This window comes from Mustela erminea, chromosome 3 (assembly GCF_009829155.1).
Source record: "Mustela erminea isolate mMusErm1 chromosome 3, mMusErm1.Pri, whole genome shotgun sequence".
NCBI classification, from domain to species: domain Eukaryota; kingdom Metazoa; phylum Chordata; class Mammalia; order Carnivora; family Mustelidae; genus Mustela; species Mustela erminea.
This window is the reverse complement of record NC_045616.1, coordinates 160075196-160088200: the sequence shown is the minus strand read 5'-3', so window position 1 is coordinate 160088200 and position 13005 is coordinate 160075196. Positions and strand designations below refer to the sequence as shown.

Sequence of the window (13005 nt, the reverse complement as noted above, 5' to 3'; positions counted from 1 at the left end):
AGTCTTCTGTTTACCTAATAGGGAGCTCCTGGCGTTTTCCTTTCTGTGAAAGTCATGAGCCAAGAGTTTGCCTTAACCTTGAAAATGGTCCCCAACCACTGAACTATTATAAAAGGGCAAATGGGCAAATGGGCAGGATGGTCATTGTAAGCTGTAGAAAGATTCCTCAGCAATCGTCTTGAACTTCAAGAAATTGTTTTCCCATCAAATTGAGAACAGAGATTGAGCAGGAGGCAAATTTGACTTTGTAAAGCTATATCGTTGCCTTAAGGCTACCTCATATTTAAGGGATGCACTTGTCCTAAGGATCGCTACCCTACATCTGTTGGAAACCATTGGACCTTCCATTGATACACCTATTTCAAGGATTCTGTCACACATTAGTATTTTTTCAAATAATATTCCCAAATTCCATCACAATGTTAAATCCAAAGCTCTAACTGCATTGAGGTACAGAATAAAGCAGAGTCACCTCTGGTATGTCAAAAAAAAAGTCAAAATTAAATAATACTTGTATCCTATAACCAAACCATAGCAATGGGTCATTGTACCTAAAGAAAAAAGCAAAAGAACTTTAAATAGTGAAAATAAATAACAATAATAATAATAGTAATTGTTCATGTTGAGACCCGTAAGTCCCACAAGTTAGAGGTTTGAGAAGTCACCCTTGGACACTTGTGTGTAGGTGTAAGCATGCGTACATGTGTGTAAGTCAACTAGAGTCAGCAAGATCTCATTAAAGAAATTAATGGAGAGCTTGAACTATTGAATGTTTTAAAGAAATGTAAATTACACTGGTTGATACTTTAACAAAGAGCTTTGATTTATTTCTTAATTAGCATATATCAATTGTTGACAAGCAATTGGGTAATTTGAATATGCTTGAGAGAGTCTGAAAAAAATTGTTATCTTAAGCCTGCAAATTTATATGCATGGTTATTTTGTTAGTAATGTCTTTCTTCCCTGGGAGTGCTTCGATTAATCCTGTTGAATAATCAAAAGTTGTAAATTAGCATACAATGGCCAAGACGTTACTGCATTTGTGCAATTTCAACATACGAATGCATTGTCTTTTTCTCAGCAAAAGTGAAGTGTGTGTGTGCACACACTGCCGTGTACCTGTGCGTGCGTCAGAGCCAGAACCTTTCTACGGAATCATAACAATTCAGTACAAACGCAGAAGAGGATGAAGAGAAGCCAACACCTGCCTACACGTTCCCTTTGCCAACTCCTACAGTCATCTCGTTCCTTCCCTGTCTCACTTTCTAACTTTCTAGTTCACGTCAAAATTTTCCTTCTTAATAAATGTTAATCAGAGTCTACAATTATTCCTGGTAGGCATAAAGTGTTTGGGATTCTTTTCAAAGTGGGAAGGCTGTACTGAATACATTGTTTCATTTGAGCCCCAGAAAGCAAGGTCAGCGTGACACTGTTTCATGAAGGCATTTGTGTTCCCCGCTGGGTGAGGTCCATGCCAGCATGGGAGCTGCTAAGGGAACAGTATTTGGTGCAAGGAGCTCAGGTAAAGTGGCGCCAAGGAGTCATCTGTGCGCAGGGAAACTACCCCCCCACACACACACCATTGTCACCAGGGACAGAGGGAGTAACCGAAGGGCGAGAAAGGAGATGGGGCACGGTTCACTTCCTGGAGAGCACGTCCCCTGTGCACTTGGTGCTGGCTATCAGCTTCCAGACACTGGGCGTGGAGGTGTGTCTCATTTCACTGAATAAGCTTTGTATAGAAACCATCTGGATGCATGGATCTGATACCATGCATTAGGAGTGTTGGTGTCCAAAGCAGCCTTGCAGGTAACATTTTAATACTGAGAAGACTCCAACCAGATGGCTGTCAGATGACAGGTTTTCTTAAAGTGAGATTTTGTGCGGTTTACTGGGCTGGGCTCTCTTCCTGGTACAAAGACGTGGCTTCCCATGTGCTGGACAGCACCTTGTCCCTGCCAGCCAGGGGCGGGGGCACTGGGCACGGGCACACCTCCAGGGAGCTGGATACTGGCGGTCTCCGGGAATTCGCAACATCAGACGCAAACGAACATCCACTTCGCTCTTTGTAAGGGCTCCCAGAGCTTCGTTTAATCCTTGGGACATTCTGGGAGCAGCGATTATGATCCCCACTTCATAGCTGAGGGAAATGAAACAGAGAACGCAGTAAGCAGCGCGCTGGACGTGCCACGGCCCATCAGCGGGACACACGCCTCACACCTGCGTGGCCGGAAAGATGCAAACAAGAGGGAGCAGGTAGGAGGTGACGACGGGGAGGTGGCCGTGGACCAGCCTCTGCCGGGCAGGGTGGGTCTGATTCTGCATGATCATTTTCACACCGGAAAACACCGATGTGCTGATTGCCCCGCTGCTCCACTCAGTCCATACCCGATCAGCCGCACGAACGTCGCAGCCACTTTTCACTGCTCAGGGGTGTTTCTGCCAGTCAGCTCGCTCATTCTGAATGCGATTTCCTCATCACTGATTTCCTTCAGTTACTAAAAGCCACTCCGTGAGAGTCTGTTAGTGATCCTTTCTCTGGGTCTTGACTTTCCTGGTTCTTAACTTGGCAGTTCTATGCCCTCAGCCCTTCCTTTGTTAGTGGGGAAGACTCTGAGGCCAGTTAAGCTGTCATTCCTCTGTATGCAATCTCTCCCTTTCTCTGTTTGTCCCGGAGGCTTTTCTCCTGGTATTTGCTGTTACATAATCACAAAGCAGTCTGTTTCGGTGTGTGTTTAGTTCATGTGTTTGGCTTGGAATTTCGTTCTGTTCTTCAACCTGCCCCTCTTCAGGTCTGAAAAATTTTTAGCCACTGTTTTTTGGAAAACTGACTCAGACCCCAGATTCTATTACTGATGTGCTAAACCTCCTTCGCCCCCTAACTTGGGCTATTTTCATAAAAACCCGTGTCTCCCACCCTCTGTGTCTAACTCAGGCTATTTCCATGTCTCTGTTGTCCAGTCCACTCCTGTCTCTTCACATGTAGCAAACATGTTGTTTGCCGGTCACCGCTCTCTCGGACGGCCGTATCTTTCACCGCGAGAAGTGCCCTTTATTTCCTTCTCCAAATCCTCTTTTTTCCCTTCTTGTCCTGAACTTACCTCAGAAACTCTGTACTCTTTAAAAAAAAAATCAATAAATTTAAACATTTAATATTTCATTATCTCTTTCCGAAGGTGAAGTTCTTGAGGATACGACTCCCAACTGGCTGTGTCTGTCTATTCTGACGCACAGAGAACGGACTCGGTGTGGTGAATTTTATTTCCATTTTGAGTGCCTTTGGAGTACAGAGTTTCTTCCAGTTTTTATTCAAGTCGTGTTGAACTCACAAATCCTATTTACATTTTTCTGGATTACCCTTAAATGTCGGTTCCATAAATGTATTTTATCCACGTCTGGCTTTCACCTCCTCCCTCTGACGAGGCGAGAGCCAGCTCCTACTGCTGCTTCTTCTCTGTTCCCAACGCCTCTCCCATGTAATCCTCTGTGAACTTCTTGCCAGATATGTATCAGTTGTCTTGCTTTATGTCATTGCTTCGTGTCTGAGTTTCTCTCATTGTACTGTATCCGTTCTGTGCTTTGCTAGAGTCAAGTTTGAGTGACCCCTCCAGAGAGGGCGTGAGGTTTGTGAAGCTACTGTAGGTTTGCCTTATACTCAGAGGTGTTTAGATCTTACCCTGGAGTGTGATTTTAGCAGGATGTAGGATTCTGAGATTAAAGTGCTTTTTTCTAAGGACTTAGAAACCTTTGAGGATCTTTCTCCTCTTGACTCTAGCATCATCCTTGTGGATGAAAGTTTGGGGCTGATCTAATTTCACTCTTTGTAAGTACTTTGGTCTCGCCATCTGAATCTCTCTCCCTCTCTCTCTCTCTCTCTCTCTCTGGGTCCCTCAATATTTTCAAAATTTTGCTCCTTAGAGGTGTTATTCTAAAATCTCTATTATCGTTATATGTCTTCTTTACAATAGACATTCTTTAGTATTTGATAAGAGTCAGTCATCCATAGGAACTCAGTTTTTACAATGGTTCTATATGTGTTCAAAACCATTATAAATGAGAACTGGAGTGGATGGATATTTCACTCAATTAAACTACTCAATGAAAATGTATATAATTACTGTATCCTTACAACTGAAAAGAATGCTAAAATCTCCCGTTATTTCTGTGAGTCTGTTCTCTAGTCTCCTTTTCTTCTTATTTTACTAGTCAAATACACATTAATCCACTTGCTTCCTTTAATCATTACAAGTTTTGTGATCACACTCAACATTTTACTACATATAACTGACTTAACCAAAAACGTAAAGTTAATCACGATCTCTAAAGTCTTCCTCATCCGTGATCTAACAAGACTTGGGACCACTGCCCTCCCTGCCTTAACTGTTCTTCATTGTCATGCACCAAAGAGTCTAGTCATTGTTCTATGCACCGCACTAGAAAGACGATGCTCATTTAGATTGACCAACCAACTATTGTCCCTGCGGCTTATTTCAGCTTCAGTTTTCTTCTTCCTAAAGTGTTTTTATCTTACTCTTCTATGGAGATTTATGGTGGTGAAATTCCTCCATCTTTGACTAATAAATAATATAGCCAGATAGCTATATAGATTATATATAATAATAAACATATAATATACAGATAATATAGATAATAGCATTATCTAACACTATATATATAGTGCTATATATAAAATACTGATATTATAGATATATAGAGAGAGATACAGATATAAAGATAATATAGATATATCTATATAGATAATATAGATAATAGCATTATCTAACCCTTATTATTAAATAATACTAATACTTTAGCTGGATATAGAATTCCAAGCAGAAGTTTATTTTCTTTTAATATTTTATAGATTATTTCATTATCATATGATTTCTATTGTTAATATTGAGAAATGTTTTGTCAGGCAAATTTTCACTATGTAAATAACTTTGTTTTCTTGTTGGACATACTTAAGAGCTTTTTTTTTTTCTTTTTGGAGTTGGTACCTTCTTTATGATGTGTCTACCTACATCTTTTATTTATTCAGTTGCATCCATTGATATTTCTGCTTAGGAGAATTCAGGTTTTTCCTTAATTCTGAGAAATTTCCAGCCATTATACTTTGACTGTTTCTTCTCTTTTATGCTCTCTTTTTTCTCCTTTTGGAATCCTTTCGGAATATATAAGTATAATTTGGTCCCTCATTTTTGCTAGGAAATCTTTATGTTTCCTTTTAGAAATTATATATATGGTTATTATATATGTTATATATAATACATATATATGTTATGTATAATACATGTATATATATACATAACACATATATGTGTTATATGTAATATATAGAATTATATATAGCTACATTATATATAGTTGTATATAATCTTATATACTTATATATAATAATATATCATATATTTATTGTATTATATAAGTATATATATATATAATTTAAGAAGAGTTACTCACTGTTTATACTTTTCAAGCATTATGTAAATATCATTTCATTTAGTCTCTAAAACAAGCCTGAGGGGCACATGTGTGGCTCAGTCATTAAGCATCTGTCTTTGGATCAGGTCATGATCTCAGGGTCCTGGGATCAAGCCCCACACTGGGCTCTCTGCTCAGCGGGGAGCCTGCTTCTCCCTCTCCCACTCCCCCTGCTTTGTGTTCCCTCTCTTGTTGTGTCTGTCTTTGTCAAATAAATAAATAAAAATCTAACAACAACAACAATAACAAACCAAACAAGCCTTGAGATAATGTTGAGGAAATCACTAGAGGAATTCTGTAGTTCACTGAATCTCTCTGCTGTTTTGTATAACTTCCCCCATTTCTTCAATTATCCATTCCAATTACGGGGTGATTTCCATGTCTGCCTGGTGTGCAGTTTTATCTCATAACTTCCGCATGCCCTGGACTATTTTTAATGATCTTGTGTGCTTGGCTCTCCCCTGCTTTCTTCCACCAGATACTCCTGGACCTCTTACATGACTGGCTGTGTCTTCCGACTCCTGTCATGGCAGGTTTTCCTTTCGTGTGCTCGTCTGTGGATTTGTCTTGGGTGGCTATTGTAGCTGGGAATCCTTGGTAGCCTGGGTTGCAGGTAGTCCCTAAAATGTTCTTTAAGTGTTTCCGTTTGGTTGTCATAAGGGTATTCTGGCTATGTACCCCTACTATGCCAATTCATGACCATTCAGATGGAGGTAGTATAGAGTTCAACCAGTAGGCTAGCCCACATTCCATATTCTTTGGAAGCACTTCTATTCCTCTCAAAGCCTTAAGGTCAAGGCAAGAAAGCTTAATTGTTTGCTTTCTGAACTAATCAGAAGACTTTTCCTCCTCCACTTTTTACTGAATATGTGATTCTGTGAGGTTCCTAACATGATGTCATAGACCTTGCGTAGACCCACGGTTTTCTTACACAGATCTGCCCCTCCCACCCACAGTCTGGTCTCCCCACTTCTCATCCCTTCCAGAAGGCTTTAGCAACAGATACTCCTTGTGCCTTTCTTCTTAGGGCCCACACATCAGCGTTGCTGGAAATTTCTGTTGCTTTTCTAATACCTTATCTATATCTTCCAACACATATCACTATAGTGTTCCTAGCATTTTTACCTGTTTCCTAGTTGATTAACAAAAAATAACATCGCAGCTAACAGGGTGAAGTCTGAAGGCGTAGAGCCTTGGTTCCATTCTCAGTCTCATCCCTGAAAAGACGTAGAAGACTTAGAAAGTTTTATAAATTTTCTGCGTCCGTTACATCATTTGTAAACCGAGATTACGGCATTCCCTTTCTCTTTTGAAGTGTGAGAAATTAGTAAATTAGCTTACGCAAATCATCTAGAGCTGTCTGTAAGTGACAACTATCATTATAATTGTTACATGTTTGCGTTTAGAAGGTCATCTTGTCAGAAACCCATGTCCCCTTCAATGCAATTTTAATATAATAGGTGTTATTTTGATTGTGTTTTGAATAATTCTTCTTGTTTTACACTGGCTTATCCCTTACATACATTTCTTACAATGCCCCAGTGCCACCTGAGCCCCGAGAGATAGGTCTTATTACCTCCATCTGGCAAATAAAGAAAGTGGACATGCAGCTTCCTCCCGGACCCTCCGCGGGGACCGAGGATGCAAACCGCAGACTCCACAAGCCTGAATTCCTTGCTTTTCCCACTTGTACTGAAATCAGACATCCTTATCTCTAGTCACCATGACTGTCTCTTAATAACCACATTTTCTGTACCATGAGACAGTAGGCATGCCTCCCACAGTACGCTCTTCTCAGAGTACCTGAGTCGTGGTGCACAAGAAAGACAGGAGGAGTCTTGTGAGTATGGAAATGGCGAATCTGAGCTGCTAACAGGATGCAAAGCCCAACACCAGTGGGCAGGTGGACAGAATAGGCTATGGCTGTAGGTATGATTTAGGTGTGATAACAATGGAGAGAAACATAGGCAGGAGCAGAGATTGTCCTTTGTTATTTACTACCACAGTCTGCCCTGCTGGTAGTCCCTGCCTTACCAATATTTAATCGATGAACATCAATACCTTTTCAATAGGCGCCAGGAAAACCCAACGTAAAACCTACAGCCTTATCCCATGTCCCAATTCAAGATACCTTCGGGGGGAGGAGCATGTTCACCGGGACAGCCGTCCCAGTCCTTCACCCTAGCAACACTTTGCGCAGCGTTTTCTCTGATTTGAAAATGAGTGCATGGCCACTGGAACTCAAACACACGAGTTTCCCCACAAAGCCCTGTTGGGAAGGTGAGTGCATTCCTGGGCCGGTGCACAGAGCATTTCAAACATCGTGACAGAACAGGACACGGACCATTATGTAGCCTGACTCAGCTCTGATGTATGGATTTGTTCAGTTTTAGAAAGTGGTCAAAATTCCTCACAAAAGGCTTAAAATGAGCTTTTGGAATTCAAACGCTTTCTGAGTTAGAACTGGTTGTATTAACATTTGTTTTGATTTGTTGCTGTGTTTTGTTCTGTGAGCCTAAAGCGATTGCGTATTTTCCTTTGAAGTCTTGCCTCTCTTCTGTGAAGGAATACGAGTTAATTCAGTTTTGGTTGCGGGAACGTAAATGTTCATTAAGAATTAATCACAGGATTGAAAAATATCTCACCATCTGTAGCCCTCCTTATTATTATTCCCAAAAGTTCTTGAGACTTCTATTTCTGGCCCCGTTCTCTCTCCTCAGCCATTGAAAAGCGTCAGCCAAATTGGATGGGATCCTTCTCAAAGTTAAGAATCCAGGGTTTGGTGCCTGCTGAGGTGTGAAGATGTCCCACTACGGGGGGGGGGGGGGGGGGGCGCGGCAAAGGGACAGATGGGAGGCAGCGTGTGGCCGAGGGGGCGATGCTTGTCAGACTGGAGACCATGTGTGGGTGTATCCATTTGTGGGATTTATGTTTGTCCTCAGCACTTTCCTTAGAGAAAACTTTTTCTCTATGTATAAAAATATCCAGCAAGGAAATGAACGTGATGCTGTTTGCAGGACCCTGATTTGTCGCACTGCCAGGCCACTTGGGCTTCTCCAGGGACCAGCTAGCTCTGAGTCTCCTGGCCCTTGAGACGACTGCTCATTCACCGATGCTGGCCCCCTCTGTAGGTATTTAACTATAGAACAGAGTTTTAGGGATGGGCTATCAAAAGGCGAGAGAAAGAAGTCATCCTTGGTAAGGGAGATCCAGAGGAAAAGATCTTTGCACGTTTGGAGCAACCTGGTTGACGGGAAGACAGCCTTCAAATCCTAGGAGGAAGACTGGTTCGGACATGGCAGTGTACCGTTGACAGTACTTGGAGAAGCAGAGAAAATAAGACCCTCCATGTCCTCATGCAAGGGCGTCGCGGCTCTCTCCAGGAGAGGTTAGGAAGGAAAGTGCAGCGGAGAGCACAGAACCGCGGAGCACCGGTATTGGGAGCTGGAGGCATCTGTGTCTCCTTTCTGGTTGTTTAAATACGCTGTCTAGACACACGTCTCTAATGTCATTTTCGCTGCTCTGAGTACGGCGAGCTGGGCTCTTGCGGAGGGGCTGTCTGCCGTTGTCTCCATCTTGAACAGAGATTGGACAAGACACATGGAAAGTGATACGAAACACTGCATTGGGCCACGGAGACATTTCTTCGTGGAAAATTCTAGAAACTGGTATGTGAGAATTGGAGTGGAGCTGGAGGGCACTTACATGGGGGTGGGGAGGGCCGCTGCCCCCTCCCTCCATTGCCTTTGCTGAGTCCGGTCGCTGTGGGTAGGGGAGCACAGGTGGGAGCCTGTCCGGGCTTCTGAACCTCCAGGCTCACTTCTCCTGAACTCGCTGCCTCCCTTCTGCCGTCCTGCCCCCTCCTGTCAAGTAAATTTCAGCTGCTTCAAATCCAGCACAGAATTTAGATGTGCCATCAACACCACGCTGAGCGATGTCCCGTGTTCTGCCTATGTGACATCACAGCCTCCAGCACCCCAGGGATGCCTCCCCCGACATCCCTGGAGGCCGAGGCTTACCCTCAAGGGGAGTTAGAGACTTTGGCCTGTGGCCATCCTCCCCGCAGCCCCTTGAATCAAAACTTCCATAGAAAGCTCTCATTTTAAAACTGTTTCATAGTTAAAACACATGCATAAATCTATAGTCTGTCAATTTTTTTTTTTTTTTGGCTACTTAAAAATCTTAGCCAGTAACATGTTTACCTGCAAAGTTTGAAAAAAAAAAAATCATGTGTATGTATCTGTCTCCATCCTAGAGGCATAAGGGATTTTGAGTTCACAGTTTCCAGCTTATTTGGCTACTTGGAGCTGAGTTTGGAAGGAGAAGGGAAAGAAAATGGACATAAAAAGATACATGGTTTATATCCTTACAATGTCCTTCTGGAAAAAATAACCATGGTTGCCAGGGCTGACACTTAGGAACCCCATCATTTGCCCCCAACACCTCTGAAGGGTTATGGCTCAGCCCCCTACCCCGTGACCTGATACGGCTCTTCTCTCAGGGGTGTGCTTGCCTGGGGATGTCCTCGGCTCCCAGGCCCAGCCTTATAGCCTCCATGACCTTGGCAGCAAGCTGACCTACCAACAGCTGGCATGGTGTGCCCCCAGAGCCTCCTTGCAAGACCAGCTCCACATGAGGGTGCCGGGGTGTACACCAGGCTTTCATTTTCAGGTTGAGTGGCACACGGCTACATAAAAGTCATTCCAGAAGGGCTAAAATTGCAAATATAATCAACCTCGGAGTTTCCACATGTTCCTTGGGAAAAAGCCTCCCCCTCCATCTTTCTTATTATATTTATTTTCTACAGTCCGGGGTGGGGGGGCAAGAAACTGACATTTGCAGAAGGATGCAATTCTGATGTGCAGAAAGTGTATGTCGTCACATTGCTCTGGACTGTCTAGATTCTCATCCCAGTGGACTCTCCTTATTAAGGTTTGAGATAAAATCTGCCAGTCGCTGTCGCCAGCCAGAATGCTCGCAGGCCAGCACTGTTTCTGTGCAGGCTCTGTTTCCAACGCTGCCAATGCTCCAGAGCTCCCGAGAGGGAGAAATCACAGGAAACAGTCCAGCCTTCTCTGCAGTGTGAATTCCAAATTCAAGTCAGATCTCCTAAATCTGAATCGGAAAGCTTTGAGATGCCCATTTCTGACCTGGGGGGTGGAAATGTGCTGTTTATCTTTATATATGAGATGCAACCTCTGGGCACTGCTATCGAGGGGGCAGTCAGGTCGGGGCCCGGATAGGACCCATTGACGTCACTCGGGATGGCCATGGGTTTGCAGAGGTGGGGTCCAGCCCCGGAGGAGCTGGGAGTTTGGTGGAGGAAGAAGGGACGGAAGTCGTCATCCCATGTGCACAGAGGCCTTCGTGGAGGTCTGTGGCCTCAGAGGGATGGTGCCTGTGAGCGGAGGTATAAGGGGCCATGGGGACTCCGGGGGCCTGGAAGACGCTGACTCAGCAATCTCAGTGTCCAGCCTTTCCCTGCCAGCCTCAAGGAAGCAGCCAGCGCCTGTGGTAGTGGGGAAGCCAGATGTTAGTGGCCAAGGCCAAGGTCTGGCGAGAAGGCTGGCAGTGTCCTCGGCAGGAGAGAGAAAGGCTACAGCGCGCGGCCTGCAGGGCGGGATGTGGTGCTGTCCCCACATGGAGGCTGGGACCTAGGGGGCACGGGCAAGCATGAAGGGCAGTGACCGCGATCCCATTCCTTGAGGTCTTCTGCTTTGCTGGAGACCATGTCTCTGTGCTGTCCCCCCATTCATATGCTGAACACCGAGCCCTCCTTGTGATGGTATCAGGAAGCAGGACCTTTAGGATGTTATTAAGGTTAGATGAGCTCATGAGGTTGGGGGCGCCATAGCGGGATTAGTGCCCTTGTAAGAAGAGACTGGAGAGCTCGCTCCCAGGAATGACCTTGTGAGGGCACACGGAGACAGGCCATCTGCAAGCCAGCAGGAGGGGCCACACCGGGCCCTGATCTTGAACTTGCAGCCTCCAGGACTGTGACCAATAAAGGTGGTGTTGGTTAATCCTCACAGTGTGTGGTATTTTGTGACTGGGGACCAGCTGACGAGGCTCGGAGTTAGTGAGGGCAAGACAGGAGTTGCTGGGAGAGGGGCGAGGTCTGTTTGGACATATTCCATTCGATCTGTTTTGAAACCCTCAGGAAGACTTGCCAAGTTGGCAGGTGAATGAAGTCTCCACCTGGGGCAGGGGAGGTTGGACTTAGACACATACCTGTGGTCCCCACTGCCTTTGAGGAGCCTCTCATGGTCCTCGGTGGACTACACACTCCGTCTCTGTCTATCGCTGGGCAGGGTGCAGCCACGGCTTGCTCCCAGCTTACAGGACAGGACAGTGAATCTCTGTGAGATCATGTAACTTGCCAAGGTCAGGAGCCCGTCTGCATCCAATTCAGAGCAGGGGAGGGAATGGTCAGGACTCTCAGCCCTTAGCCTGTCCGGCGAGACAGCACAGAAGGGAAGGGACAGGAGAGTCACCCATGAAGCCACAGCGATCTGCCTGGCCAGGGGAACACAGTGGGTTTTGCAGTGTTTCCTTCGTTTTGATATCGATGGAAAGACAGACACACCCTGGCCCACAGAGCCCCATCAGGTCTACAAGGGAAGGGCCCACAAAGGCCTTGCCTGAAATGATGGATGACTTCCTTGCAAAAAAAAAAAAAAAAAAAAAGGCATTTAAAATTGAGAAAATTACAACACCAGGCAAATCCCTCCTGTTACAATTCTACCCATGCAAATTAAATTTAGAATTAATAATTCCCAGACAGTTATTAAAAAAAGAAATGAAGAAACCTGGCTTATTGATGAAACTAACCACACACCTTGGAAATGAAAAACCACCATAAGCACTAATGGTGAAGCCCTCCCACGTGCCAGCTCCCCTCGAGCGCCGCAGGCCGCAGCCCATCCCAGGAAACAGAACGCACAAGACACGAAACTGTCCCTTCTCCCTCCTCGCCTCCCCAGCTGAGCTCCTAACGGACCGTTTCCTAGCGAGCAGCGGCCAAGCTGGAGGCTGGCGAGAGTCTCTGCAGCCCCAGTAGCCTAGCCTTGCTGGCTGATAGGACCCACAGGCATTTCCCGGTGGCCCTGCACGCACCTGTCATCACCAACAGACGCCCCCACTGGGGTCCCGTCAGGGGCAAACCTGGGCTGATACTGGCTTCTAATTTCCATTTATCCACAGGGATGTGCCTCTCACACACTCTGAATCACACCCATGTGTTCACACTCTATATTTTGTGCTTCACACCATCACAGCATCTGAAATGTGGGCTCGGGACTGAAGGCACACCCAGAGCCTGATGCAGGAAAGGGAGCTGGCTATGAAGATGAGCAGAGAAGCTGTGGGTCTGGCGGGCTCACCTCTCTTTACAGCCTCTGTAGATGCACTGGGTGGCGGGACACCGTGGTTGTCGCAGACTTGGGAGCAGCGCAGCTCACGCGCAGGCAGGTGAGAAGCGGAGAGGGTGGGCTGTTCACCCCAGCTCTGGGGGGGCCGGGC

The 13005-nt window shown here is 45.3% G+C and overlaps 1 long non-coding RNA gene across 1 annotated transcript in view; it reads left to right on the top strand.

Annotated features, from left to right (window-relative positions):
• Window positions 1–1696: 1696 nt before the first annotated feature.
• Window positions 1697–13005, top strand: part of LOC116587102 — a 31614-nt gene continuing 20305 nt past the window's right edge. Inside the window, exon 1 of the long non-coding RNA XR_004284322.1 lies at window positions 1697–2256. This is a non-coding gene — a long non-coding RNA (uncharacterized LOC116587102). The remainder of the gene's footprint in view (window positions 2257–13005) is intronic.